Source organism: Rhea pennata, chromosome Z (genome assembly GCF_028389875.1).
Source record: "Rhea pennata isolate bPtePen1 chromosome Z, bPtePen1.pri, whole genome shotgun sequence".
Taxonomy (NCBI): domain Eukaryota; kingdom Metazoa; phylum Chordata; class Aves; order Rheiformes; family Rheidae; genus Rhea; species Rhea pennata.
Window position 1 is genome coordinate 66,783,898 of NC_084702.1, and position 13,592 is coordinate 66,797,489.

The 13,592-nt window shown below is 41.0% G+C and overlaps 1 protein-coding gene across 1 annotated transcript in view; it reads left to right on the forward strand.

Moving 5' to 3' along the window:
- Window positions 1–13,592, forward strand: part of RPL37 (ribosomal protein L37) — a 334,257-nt gene that overhangs the window by 282,622 nt on the left and 38,043 nt on the right. The window lies entirely within an intron of this gene.

The window sequence follows — 13,592 nt, forward strand, 5'->3', positions numbered from 1 at the left end:
CCTTTCCTGAAAATGAGCTGGTGTGGGGTATGGAGATTGCAGAGTTACAGGTGGTGGGAGCATGTGCAGAGGGAGGAGGAGGGAGAGGAAGGAGAGCTCCGCGTCTGGTTTCCCCTGGCGCTGGATGAAACTCTTTCTTTGCTCAGTCATTTGCTGCTCCGTCCCTTTGCTTCTGACTGCTCTGTGCCCTTGGCGCCTCGCGGGCTGCGCTCCCGGTGTAGCACCCAGGTAGGAAGATCGGGCACACGGCCACAAAGGCAGCGACTTGCACGGGCGCTCGTGGTGCAAATTCAGGGAGTGGTACGCAGTCCTGCCAACTGCAAATGTATCTCATCACGACTGAGGCCTTCAAAACCGTGAGGCTGTTAATCAGAGTAACTGAACGGGGGAACTGTTTGAATTCTGGGTTTGTTGTCACTTTTGAGTATTAGGCTCAGGATTTACAAAACTGAGCATTAGAGACTTGCCTGCCAAGAAGGAGAAAAAATCTAAAGGTCTTCTACTATCAGTCAGCAGAAAAATGAAAATTGGGGGGAAAAAAATCTTGACAGGTGTCTGTCTGTGAGTTACCCATCCTATGTATAACCATCACACCTCGCCAGGGGCTGAGCAGAGTCATTCGGGAGCAGAGTGTGGGGCTGGAGGTGGAACAGTAATTTCACCTCCCAGGAAGTATCAGACGCCTACATTTGGGGTGTTACTGAGCTCCCCAAATCAGGAACAGTCAGTCTTAACTGGATGGAGCTCAAGGAAAAAGAAAGAAAAGTGATGAATCCTCCTGCTAAATAGGACAGCAGCATTACATTTTCCTACTTAAAATGTATAGCAAAAATGATTGAAATAAACAGCCAAGTGGTTTGCCCTTGTAAGTCTCTACTTTGCTCCAGCTGAAGATTTGTATTAATAGGCTGCTGATTGTCTGGGGGAGGGTTGCAGATTTGATTATCCTTGGCTTTTTTTTTTTTTTTTTTTTAATACCCTTATTCCTTCTTGCTGGTCACATTTCCAAGGGGAATAATCATTCCGAATGGTTGTGTATGCCTTCTGCAGCCTCAACAAGTGTTCCTGACCTTCCAACCTTAATACTAGCTTTTCACGACAGGAGCTTGAATCTGGTGTTACTGTCTGGCAAATTGTGTTGTGATGTTTTTCACCCTGACATATTGCCAGATGAAGTTATTTTGTGGTAAATAAAAGGCAGTTGAATTCACTTGCTGCCCCAGTTTTCTAGTACCTCCTTTCTCAGAGTGGTTGTGTGTTTTATGAGCATTCACATTAAGACTTGTGGTGTTCTTGTTTCCTGATGCGAGGGTAACTCCTGAAGTTTCCATCTTTACAGTTGAGCATTAAGGTGCAGAAGAGGATACATCATCTGCCACTCACTAACAAGGATGGTAGTGGTTCAGCAGTAAACTGAATCCGGCTGAAATTAGTGGAAGTTTTACTGTTGACTTCAGTAGTCAGGACCATACTTGCAATGATTTAGAAGTTGTTGCTGTGCTTGTGTCTCCAACTGTTGTCTCAAAGAGTTTGACTTCTTGTTTTCTGTAAAATATATTTTTCTTGAATAAGCTCTCCTCTTCTACTGTGATAATTTATATTAGGTAATGATAGAGTTTTTTTGTTCTTTGGCAGGAAATGCCTGCTTGCCTTTGCTCCAAGTAATGTCTGGTTTGATGGATCATTGCCTAGAGCCATAAATCATAATTGGGGAAGATGAAGGAACACCTGAACTGAATCTGTCAGGGTAACTGGGGTTGCAAGGACTGCACTGATTCTCAAAGAACAGCTTTCTCAGTCATGTAGCTTCTCCGATGCACAGAAAAAAAATCTTTTCTGCTTATTTTAATGTCAGAGAGAAGAGGTATTATCCAAAATAAATATAATGAGCCTTTTTCACTGATGCAGACAGTTCAGTACAGCATCCCAGCATTTCTAATTTTTTTTCCTGTTATAACAGTATGTGGAGTGTACATAGAATACATTTGCCACAACCTGACAGCTGAGACATGATACAACTGCTGGACAATTAGCAGCTAGTATTCCAGGCTTCTGTATAAATAGTCACTGCAATTGTTAAGTAGAATGTAATACTTGATTAAATCTAGAAAATAGTTGAATAAAGATACAGTGCGTATTAAAATATTTATCTTTATGCTACTTCACACAGGGGAAACTCAGAGTCCCCTTGACTGGATGGAAGGCAGGGTAGGGTTCAAAAGTAACAGCCAAATATTTACCAACAGGCTATTGCAAAATTGTTGTGGTTGCTGTTTTTCATGTTCCAGCTACAAGAGAACATCTTGTAATAAATGTCTGAGTCCTGGCTTTTATTTCAGCTGTTATGTGGGATTCTTAACAGTTTGGTGCAAAATATATTGTGACTGTTAAAGGCATATGCCAGATGCATGTTCATGCAAAGTCACTTTATGCAGCAAGTGAAGCAGGAGATCCATACCAATGTTTTCATTGGTGCTTTCACAGTGAGTGATAAACTGGAGGTAGTATTAGGAAGCTGTTCCAGTCAGATTCCCTCTGAGCTCACTGCTACCCTAATGCACTCATGAGCTTGCGCTTGGGGATGGATCTACAGCAGCAGCTTCATTAGTGGCACTTATGATAGCTCCAGTTCCATGATTCATTTTTTTTGTTTGGAGGAAGAGGTTCATCACACTTTCTGATCACCAGGAGATCACTGAGCAACAGGCTTCTGCTAGCTACTGTGCTTCAAAAACAGATGCTTCAAATATATGTAGTAGAACTGAGGCAACTCTGGAGTTACATGGGCAAAGACAGTAAAATAGCACTTTTGATCAGCTAAAATGTAACTAGATTTAATAAGCCTCTAATCGGAGAGGTAAATTTAACTCTAAAGAGGTCTTTCAGCCAGCCCCCAGAATGCTCTTAGCTTCTGCATGTGCATACTGGAAAGGCTCTTTGGAGAATAGGTGTGAAGATTCCTGACATGGATAGATTTGGGTATGCTGATCTTGCTTTCTTGTTTTTCGGAGTAAGATTCATTTAAAAGTATATTCCTGTGTCCAAGCTAATCATCTTTGCCTACCCTTTAATCAGTGGAGGAGAGAAACAGCCCCTTGGAGATGTAATTTTTGTCTTTTGGTTAGATATCAGAATGAGTCTTTGTTGGCTGTGACTGGAGCTTGGGAGGGCTAGGCCAGATATAAGTAATTATGGTATAAATAAATAAATATCTGAAGTTCAGTGAAGTAAATCCTACCTCTTTTCTTTTTAAAACTGGATACCTGTGCATATAAATACACAGACACACATATATGCACACATGTATATGTAATGCTTATTTGTTTATTTTCTAGCACTGGATTGTTTGTCTTTTAGATTAGAGCTGTCTATATGGGCCCTTTTCAGGAATACTTAGAAGCGTTTTGTACTATGTCCCCAAAGAACCAAAGCTGTGATAAGCTGTAACAATGCAAGGTTGGTTCCCAAAGTGGTGCTGAGTGCTAAATGAGTGTTGCCTTTGTGTTGCATGCCTTGTGAATCAGAAATGGTTGATATTAGCAGAGCATTAATCATCCGTGGGTGGAATACAATGAATATATCTTTATTTGATGTAGTCAGCCACCATCAAACTGTGGATAGGGTTATTTTAGTGCATTTTATCCCACTGGGCAAAGCACCTGAGAGCAGCTGGGGAACTATGGTGAATGTTACTCATGGGCATTGTGGTCAAAGACCTCAAATAACAGAATGAACAGAGCAGAAGAAAAATGATGTTAATGTGTTACTCTTTAGATGAAGCCTGATTGCTTTTTTTCTTTTTCTGTTTTATTTTCCTCTCCCTAGAACCCCTTTGTGCCAGCTCCAGCCCCCAGTTCCCATCCTGGTGCACAGTACCTGTGCTGGGGCCACCCCAGTGCCCTTGGGATGGGGAACAGGTCTTGCCCCTTGGGGGCCCTGGGAGCCACCAGCCTATGCAGGGCATCCTGGCAGCAAGGTAGAGAACTAAGGAGCTAGTTAGGACAGGCAGATGTGTAAGTACCGTGTAAATAGCATAACTGGTAACCGAGTCATAATTTTCCTATGACCACATCCTACTCTTCAGACAAAACAAATATGAAAGCTCTTGCATAAAAGTGATTGCAGGTAAGTGATGGTGAGCCAGCTAGGAATTTTGGGTCCTTAATGAGCAAATGAGACCTATCCTATACCACCTTGGAGACCTCTGTCCCTGATTAGATAGTGGCCCAGGTGCTAAAAAACACTCACAGGGATTAAAAGTCATTAGGTGGGTTGAGGAAAGAGTAAATCCCATTTATTTGTATTTCAGAAAGGCGTTCAGATGCTGTGCAGCAAAGCAGCTAGTCTGTAACTTCACAGCATCTGTCAATAGGGTTGGGCTTGAGGAAAGGGCACATGATTTTCCCTCCTGTTGAGTTAACATAGCTTTTGGTCTGTGTTAGTTAGTCCTCCCCCAAGCAATATTTGGGTACAATTCAACAGCTTGTGTGGACCAAGCGCTGTTTCCAGAAGGACAAATAAAGCCACTCTTTTTTGGAGGTTTTGGGGTGGGAGGGTTAGCTGGCTGGATGTGAACTGCCATGAACTCCTTCGCCTGTGGGGCTATAAAATGAAGCCTGGCCTATTTTGATTACTGCTGTAAACATTGGTTATTTGCTCTTTCCCAGGGATTCCTAGCTCAAGTTTATTTTATCGCATACCCGTATCTGCTTTGAAACTCTTTAGCATGCACTGGGGACAGACAACAGCCCAAAGGGTCAGTGTTCAGGGCCAGAGAAGTGTTCTAGGTTTTGAAGCATAAATGAAACTTAACAGTAATGTTTCAGTCATTTGGGCCTGAATTAGACATTTCAGTCATTCAGTCATTAGTAGGGCTGGCAAGTTTTGAGCAACTAAGATGTCTTAAATATCGGCTGAAACCCCAAGCAATAGTCTGTTTTCTTTCAGATCCTCTAAGCTAAATCTGCAAAGTATAATACATAATGATATAAGATGATTTGTGATACTCATATCTTTGGTTTTATTTGCTAGGGAATCATTTTTGAGCAGATATATGTAAAATCCAGGTTTATTTTGTTAGCAGTCCTGAATATGTGGTTGTTTTGTCTGTGAAATTCCTCTGAGAATTATTGTGTCAGTACTGGTTGGGCAACACTGATTTAATGTGTAAGAGTGAGAACGGCCATGGGTTTTCTCGTAAACGTGAAATTTTTCTTGGCTCACACCATATACAGAGCTTTGCCAAGAAAAACCTGGGTAGCAGCCTTAATGGCAGGGCATATGCTTGTGTGTGTCCACATATCTGTGCAAAAACACACATTTACTGGAGGGACTAAAAGTACTTTAACACTGGCCAACACTGCTGTGTGCTCTCATTACTGGTGTAGCTGTGGATACTGCAGTTGCTGTTTAGGTTGCAGCTAGCTTTCGTGCATGACCATGCACAACAGTCTTTACCGAAGACTTTACTGATCTTGGCCCTGTGGGTAAGAATTCAGTGGCAGGACTCTGGCTTATCGTTTGGCCTTTTGATATCTGTCCCCTACTTCTAAAATCAAGAAGACATGTGGCTACTGAGAAATGTCTGTCTGAGTGCAGCAGTGTAACAGTCATGAGGAATCAGTCCTTTGCCAGATGCAGTTGTGGCTGTCGCTGCTGGCCACAGCTCTGCTTTGTGCAACTTCTGTTCTGCCTAAACGCTGGCTCTGTCTCAAGGCGCTGCCTTATGCTCAAGCTAATCCATCCTGATCCCACCAGGGCTTATTAGCTCAGCCACTGTATTACCCTAGCACAGATACATGGTCCCCAGGTCAGGCTATCTTGTCTCCAGGAGAGCAGATACACATAGCCTGAGGCTATCTTTGGGGGATGTACCCTTTTTAGAAAGCTATTTTATTGATGAGCTGCCACAGAATGCAGTTTAAAAATGGAAAAAAAAAACAAAAACAAAACAAAAAAACCCCAACTTCTAGTATTCTGTATCTAAATCCCCAGATGTTTCCATTCAGAGTCGCAGTGCTTCTTCCTCTTGCTCAGCCAGTATCCAAAGGATTCAAATCAGCCTTATTGCATCTCAATGGCAGTTTCATGCAGAAAGATAAAATATCCAGCAATTATACACTTAGAGAAATGGTATGTGCTAAAATAAAAACAGCAGTCCTACATTCAGGAAGATAACCAAAAGTAACTCATTCTTCATCAAGAAATTCCAACCTTAGCATCTTGGTCTTAGAAAATTACACTTGTGAAATCTATTTGCAAAGAATTTGCAGCAGACTTTGCTACAACCACTGTGTATGTCTGGACTAATTGCACAGGTAGGGTATTGTAACCTGCTTATGCCTGTGACAGTACTTATATCTCTCTTCTCAATATAATATTTGATCACCTGAGTAACAGTTTTCAAAATTCAAGGATATTGCTTGTGTTTACACAAGTAGGCACGTAAGCTGCCTTTCTATCAATGAGGCCATAGCATAAGCAAGGGCATTTAGTGTCGCACATTTTGTGTAATTATTCAGGGAGCTAAAACTAGTATCATTTGAAGTATTAGTGTAATATCTGTCAACAACAAAACATACAAATATGATTTTGCTTTACCAGAAGTTTGTGCTCTAGTCAGGTTAAATTATCACCCTGTTCAAAAGCCATATTTGCAGCAATGTGTCACAGCTTCCCTCTAGCAAAAATTTATTCTGTATATTCACATTTAATACCATTCTCAGAGGCTTAAATATAACAAAACATCCATTCACAATAATGCCAAAGTGAGTTGATAATTCTCCTGCCTATCTTAGGGTAGGGCTCTGCATACTGGATTCTGACCACAAGAAATGAAAATAATCACCTGAGGATCACACATAGGAGAGCAATATAGAGACTGAACCCCAAAGACCTGACAGCTGGACTAGAAGAGCATTCTGGATCCTTGTGGTGCTAGCATCTTCCTTTTGCTGTTCAGAGAAATCTCTTCTGTCCTTTACAGTACAGAAAAAAAATCAATTGCAGTTTATATTCCCAGGTCTCCTGTCATATGTGGTATCGGTTCCTATTACTTAGAGTCATGGCTCATCGTAGCGCACAGTGCAGTGGAGCCACAGTGTGATGGAGATGGAGCTGATTCATAATAACATTATGAATACAGTAATATAGTGGCTTTAGGTTGTGACAAGAGCAGAGCAGGAGGGTATTCATTGCACTTCCATTGGGGCTGGAGAAAGAATAAAGAAAGATGCTGTGCAACAGCTTTCCAGGTTGGAGAACAATGGGCAAAATCATCAGGGTTAAAGATTTGTCTCCAACAAAATTGCAAGCTTGTTTTGTCAGGTTATAAATTTGCAAAGACAACAGCAAATTAAGCCCTATGAGAAAAGGGGTGGGCTAGTGGGAGCTTGCTTGACCACAGGTATCTAAGGAAGACACTAACAGAAGGGGGGGGGAGAAAGGACAAATTTTGAAGCAAATCTGAAATAAAGAGGGACTTCTCAAAGGCAAGAAGTAATATACCTTGTAAATGTTATTTGCACTTACCATTTCAGTGTTCTTAATGTTTTTTGTAATGTTTTTGTTTAATTACTGATGTTTTGTTTCAGGCTGGGCACTTGATTGCTGATCCGTTGTCATCAAATTGGAATTTCTAGGGTGATTCCTGGTTAGTGCAAGGGTGTTGCAATGCAGGGAGCGCTCTGGGAGGGACAGCCTTGCATTCAGGTTGTCTCTCGCCCTGAGAGATGGAGGAGACATGCAGGTGCAAAGAGGTGAGCTACGGGACCAGACTGACATAGTTGTGGCTGTTGCAGATGTACAGTCTCCAGTGAAAAGGTGATTTGCAAATGTTAGCTCATGTGATTAGTGCTACAGTTGTTAATTTAGCAATTACTATTGGTAGATGTTACCTGCTCTCCTGCAGCAAGTCTCCAGATACATTGGCCCGTTTGCACCAGATTTTTTACATGCAGTGAGAAGTGAACTTGGAAGCTCTTCCCATTTACTGTGTAGGAAGACAAACAGCTGTTGTTTTTCAGACATTCATTTGCTGCTCCCAGATAGGGAAATGTACATCAGAAGAGCTTTATTTTCTGAGCTTCTGCCAGCTACTTATCTATCCTACCTGGAAATACTTTATCTCTACGTGCACCATGTTAACACTAGTCGAGGTTCGAAAGAGAATTTTATGAATCTTCCAGTTGAATTCCCTCCTTATCCTAACTCACCTCTCCTATGCTCAACCAACCTCTAGGGCCACAGCAGCTCTGTGACAGTCTTGCTGTATCCTTCCCAGCTTTACTTCCAGGGGCATCTCCTTCCTCCTCTTTCAGCTTGCCATATTCAGAAATAAGCCTGTCACAGTGCCATTTGGAGAGGAGTCTGAATACCTGTGCTATCCCTTCAATAGTGTTTGAACCTTGTGGTCAGTTTTAAGCACATGTAATTGAAAGTTAGAGGTCTTGAAGGTACTAATTCTTTAATATCTTTTGTGAAAATAGCTAGCTGGTAGAAGAAGGTGATCTTTTCTGCATCTTCTCTGATGGAAAGGATGCAGTGTAGACTCATCCTTAACAATGAAAGAATCTACACAGAAATAAATGCCTGGAAAATCAGGTTAAGGTTTCAACTATGTTTGAACTTCAGTCCACATACAGGTACTGTTTTTCAAATAGTTTACTAGGAGGATTTTTTTCAGCACTGTTGCTTTGTTAAAAGGCCCTCCACTCTGTCTCTGCACCTGGGGCTCCGCGTCAGGCAATCATTTTTACTCAGCAGCTTGTGATGATATCTTCCAAGCCACTGGCATCAGATCATCCTGAGTCCAGCTCATCAGTATGGGTAACAAGTTTACCTTGCCTCAGTATGAGCTAAATTTCATCTGCTGTAGCATCATTCAGTTTCCCAGTAGGTTTCTGTCTTCTGGCAACTTCTTATAGGTTTCTTTTTTCTTTTCTTTTTTTTTTTTTTTTTTTCTCTAGTTGAATATTATCTACAGAAATTTACCAGCTTGGTCCCTTTACACATTCATGGAGGATCTCATTTCATTACTAACAGGAGCAGATATTTATTATACTGCATTAGGATTAAAACTAAGGTGTTTCCTCTTAGACCATCTATGCACTATAGCGCTTACTGAATCCAGCCTTACAGCCTGGAAAATACGAAAGTAAGATAAAAGAGACTCTTAGTAGTTTAAAAGAGCCCAGTTCCTGTTGCCTGTCCTTTAAGTAGCCTGCTGCTCTCTGTTTCTGCTATGTTTTAGGGAAAAGGGCTTTGTGTACTTGCAAATAGCAAGCTGACCCTGAATCTGTATAGCTTTTATCGCTGGCTTCTCCTGGCCTTGGAAGACCCCAAGCTAAACTCTTGGTATAAAGTTGTAACAGGATTCAGAGTCTCTTGGCAGCACTATCTAGCCACATATGTTGTGTAGTGGTTCAGTTGCCCAAAGCTCTGAGACTATATCCGATTCCTCCCTGATGTCCTGGCACATGCTGATAGGGCAAATGCTTGCCCAAAAGAAGCATGTGGTCGTTTAGTCCCCGTAAAAGAGGACTCTCTCTGCCTTCTGTGAATCTCTGCCAGGCAATTTTGTAAAGATGGGGTTGTCTCTTTTGTTAGTTTAATGTAGCAGTGTGGTGAAGGGATGGACAAGAACCATTAGCAATTTTTCTGTACTCGAAGGGCCAAAGTGGTACCAGCAGCTGCGTGTACTGTAGGGATACAGGAATGATTGGGTAGCCTGTCCTCCCAGTCACTGAGCCTAAATGAACCTGGTGGTTCTTCATTAAACAGTCATAGTGCTTCAAACAATACTGCCATCTCCCTTTCACACTTCTTCCTCTCCATTTAGCAGCTTTACACAAGTTTTTTTTCAAAAAATCCATAATATCTGCTTTTAAAATGCATTTCATGAATTGCATGGAAGATGATAGCACTAAAGTACTTTCTGGGCAAATACAAGACTGAAAACAGTATGTGGCAGAAGTTCAGCAGGAAAAGGACTGAGGGGTCACAGCACAAAGCTGTTTGCAGACCTGTGTTGAATTCCACTGCACAGGCAGGTGGAAGGGAAGGGGTGCGTGAAGGGGGAAAGGAGCTGGCTGGGATGAGGAGGAGGACGGGAAAGATGGAGTAGAAAATTAGAAAGAAAAAGTAGGGACAAAGGTGCCCTGGGGAGGCTTAGATGTATCAGATAAACAGTGAGATGCAGGGAATTTGATGAAATGTTTGAAATGCAGCATTCTTTAATATTTTGCATGTCTTATCTCAGACTATTTTATGGATCTAGAGGTTTATATTTGCTGATAGATTGAGGTGATTAGCAGCCAGTTTTACTGGATTTTTTAACTATTTCTTAAGCAGGAATTCTCAAGATTTCTTGAGGTACTGTGGAAGTTTTTTACATTTCTCTGTTTAAAGACAAGAATCACTGAGTCACCGTTATTTCTCTGCTGTTTATCAGAAAAAATCCATGTGACTTTTTTTTTTCTTACCTCTAGCAGGGTATGGAGACTACTGCTACCCAGTGGGATCATTGTCAACTCACATTTCATGCCAGCTGCTCTGAGGAAAAGGCTAAAAACTGCAGGCAAGTAAGTTGAGAGTAACCAAGGGGCAAATTTTCAATAGCCCTTCAAGAACACTACTTCTGAACAAATACTTCAGAACAAATAACAGATTAAATTTATTTGTTCTTTATTTCATTTATTTTGGCTTGTTAGCAGTCTGCAAAAAAATGCAGTTTTCTCAAAAACAAAAAGTGCTAGTAGGTTCCATAGAGGATAAAGGTCTCATGGTCCTTGCAGTCAGGTTTCTAATGTAAATCCTTTCATTTATTAGTTCAGAAATAATTTCTGCTAATATTTGCATTGATATACTTAAGAGTCACTGTATCTATGGATAATCTTGTCAGAAAGGAATAAAGATGCCCTCGTATCTGAGGGCTGAGTTCAGAAAAGAATTCTCCTGCCTATTGCACAAGCTTATTTCTAACTCTGTGCAAATCATAAACATCTAGCCCTTTGGCTGTTAATTGTGAAATTAGGTTAAAAGCTCTCCTTTTCTTTCATTTTTTATTTATGTTCTCTGTTTAAACTATAAACTATCTTTCACAGTGCATCCATGCAGCACACAGCACAGCAATGCCCTGATCTGGAATAAAGCCTTTGGTGCATTATTATTGCCAAGAAATAACACCTTCACTTAGAAACTGAAAAGAGAAATCTTCTTGGCTGAGCGACCTAATATGCAACTAATCTGATGATTGGGTAATGATGCTGGTTAGGTATGCTACTGTATGATTATTAGAGCAAAATGCCCTCATTTAGACTCAGCTAGGCTAATTCTGAAGACTGAATTACACTGACCCTAGTCCTATCAATATGAAATCCTTCCTTTCTCACCCCAAGTTTGTGTTGCGTGTCTGTGAACTGCTAAAGAGCTGTCATGTCCCATTATACGGACTTCTGCACATTGGTAATACCAGAAAGTGTCTCGTTTTACTCTGTTATGGCTTTACTTGGAGATAGTGAATGGAGATCAGCACCAGCATCCACATTTTTCTTTTGAATACTCTCAGATTTATGACTTTTGTGATCTGAAGGCTTAGGTCAGTTTGTAGCAGAGTAAAAGACCATCTACAGCAACAGGATCCAGCACTGAACTAAACCCAAACATGCACCCCACTGATTTTACAAAGTCTGGAGGTGTTGGGATCTGGTAGGTTGATTCAGACTTGGAGGATTCATTGACAGGTATTTGGCAAGTGCTTTGGGATCCTAGATGAAAATTATTGTAGAGGTATGAAGTATTAGTATCTGTCACCCTCATTCAAAATTAACAGTAAACACATGTTAAGGAAGAACTGTGTCTCTATGGGAGTGCTCACTGTGGGAGAATGGACTGTTTCTAGCACAAAATCTGTCCTGATTAATACAAGTGTTCACAGGTATAAGAGGTTGAACATGGAGTGAAATTCAGAGCTGCAATATCTAAAAGAACATTCTGCTTAGAGAAAGCTAGTAATGCTTTTTACTGAATTACTTCTGCAGTGAAATAATTTTCTTCCTTCAGAATACCAAAGGCACATTTTAAACATTTATCTTTTTAGTGGTCCTTCAGAGAAAGCTATATTGGTGGCTACCTTGATATACAGGAACTCTAATTTAAAGGAAAACTGGCAAATTAACTGAGCTGAATGAAAAACTAAACCCAACAACTTAGTTTCATTTATCGTCTTAGCCAGGCACAATATCTTATATACTTAATAGAATGGAATGGTGGACACTCAAACTTTCTTTCACTAACAAAAAACATTAATCTTCTTTCAAGCTTGAAATTTCTACTATTGAGGGGAGCAAGACTGAGGTTGTGTTGGGACTTTCTAAAGAAAGTTTAAGCTATGAAACACAGAGACAGTCCTGTTTTTTTGTTTGCTCTAAAGCTTGAAGCAGCTGAGATCAAAAATAAAGCAAAATTTGGACCTAAGCAGGCCATAAGGGCTATCACCTCACTCGAGATGCTCTCACACGAGAGCACTGCCAGCTCAGAATCGCCTGCTGTTTCCTGCTGGAGCAGTGTCCTCTAGTGCTACAGTGAGTCCCAGTGGGGTCAGTGCTGATGCATGGGCTAATGACAGTGAAAGGAAGGGTAAAAACGCAGGCAGAAGGTTGCTGTTTGGCTCCGGCGGAGCTGTCTAAAGAGGCGGAATAAGGCTCACTGCGCACATTCCCCAAAGCCCCTACCCCAAAGTCTCCAAAGCACGTGGACCAGCGGCTGTGTGATGCTGTTGGGTCTCAGTACTCCTTTAGCAGCTTATGTAAAAGGGACAAAAGTCTCTCCTAATGCAAAACTCTGAAGCAGGACTGTTAGTCTAGACTGGCCAGCACATTGCTATTGGAAAACTGAATTAATAGCTATTAAAGCCAAGAGGAATCTAAGTCACCCCTGAAAAATCACAGGCCAAAAATTTAAAGTAGTCAAAGGCTAGTTCACATTTTGAAAATGTGTGTTTTAACTACCACTACTTAAATCAATCTTCGACAGGATTTTTTCATGTTAGTGTATACTATTTAAAATGACAAAAGATTGTAGAATTTGACCCATTTTTACTGGAAGGTGCAAACCAAAGGCAACTGTGCTGGCTAACAAAACAAGTTCACAGCAGTGATTTAGCAAGGGTATACCCCTACAACTAAAGTCAAATGATAGAACAAGGGAAATGTCTCCCTGAATGATAAAGCAAAACTACAGCTCTCAGTTTGCTCTGCAGTTTGAACACCTCAATTTGTATTTATTAGTTGAGACTTTGCAGGCAAACAAGGGTATTAGCAGAAGTACATCCTACAAATAGCCTCTGTCAACAGAGGTGAGCACTGCAGACCTATCAATAGCAACTGTATCTCTTTTAGTAGACCTAGATATAGTATTTAGTGCATGGTGATATAGGTTATATAGGTATATGATAGCTATTAGAAAAAGAATGGGACAAGTACAAGAGATTTAGTTTTCCTGAGTAATTCACAGGCAGTTAAGTCAGTTTGCATTGGTTAAGCTAGACAGGTAAGAATTATTGGAGATATGGACAGGGCTTTCCATGGGCAAAA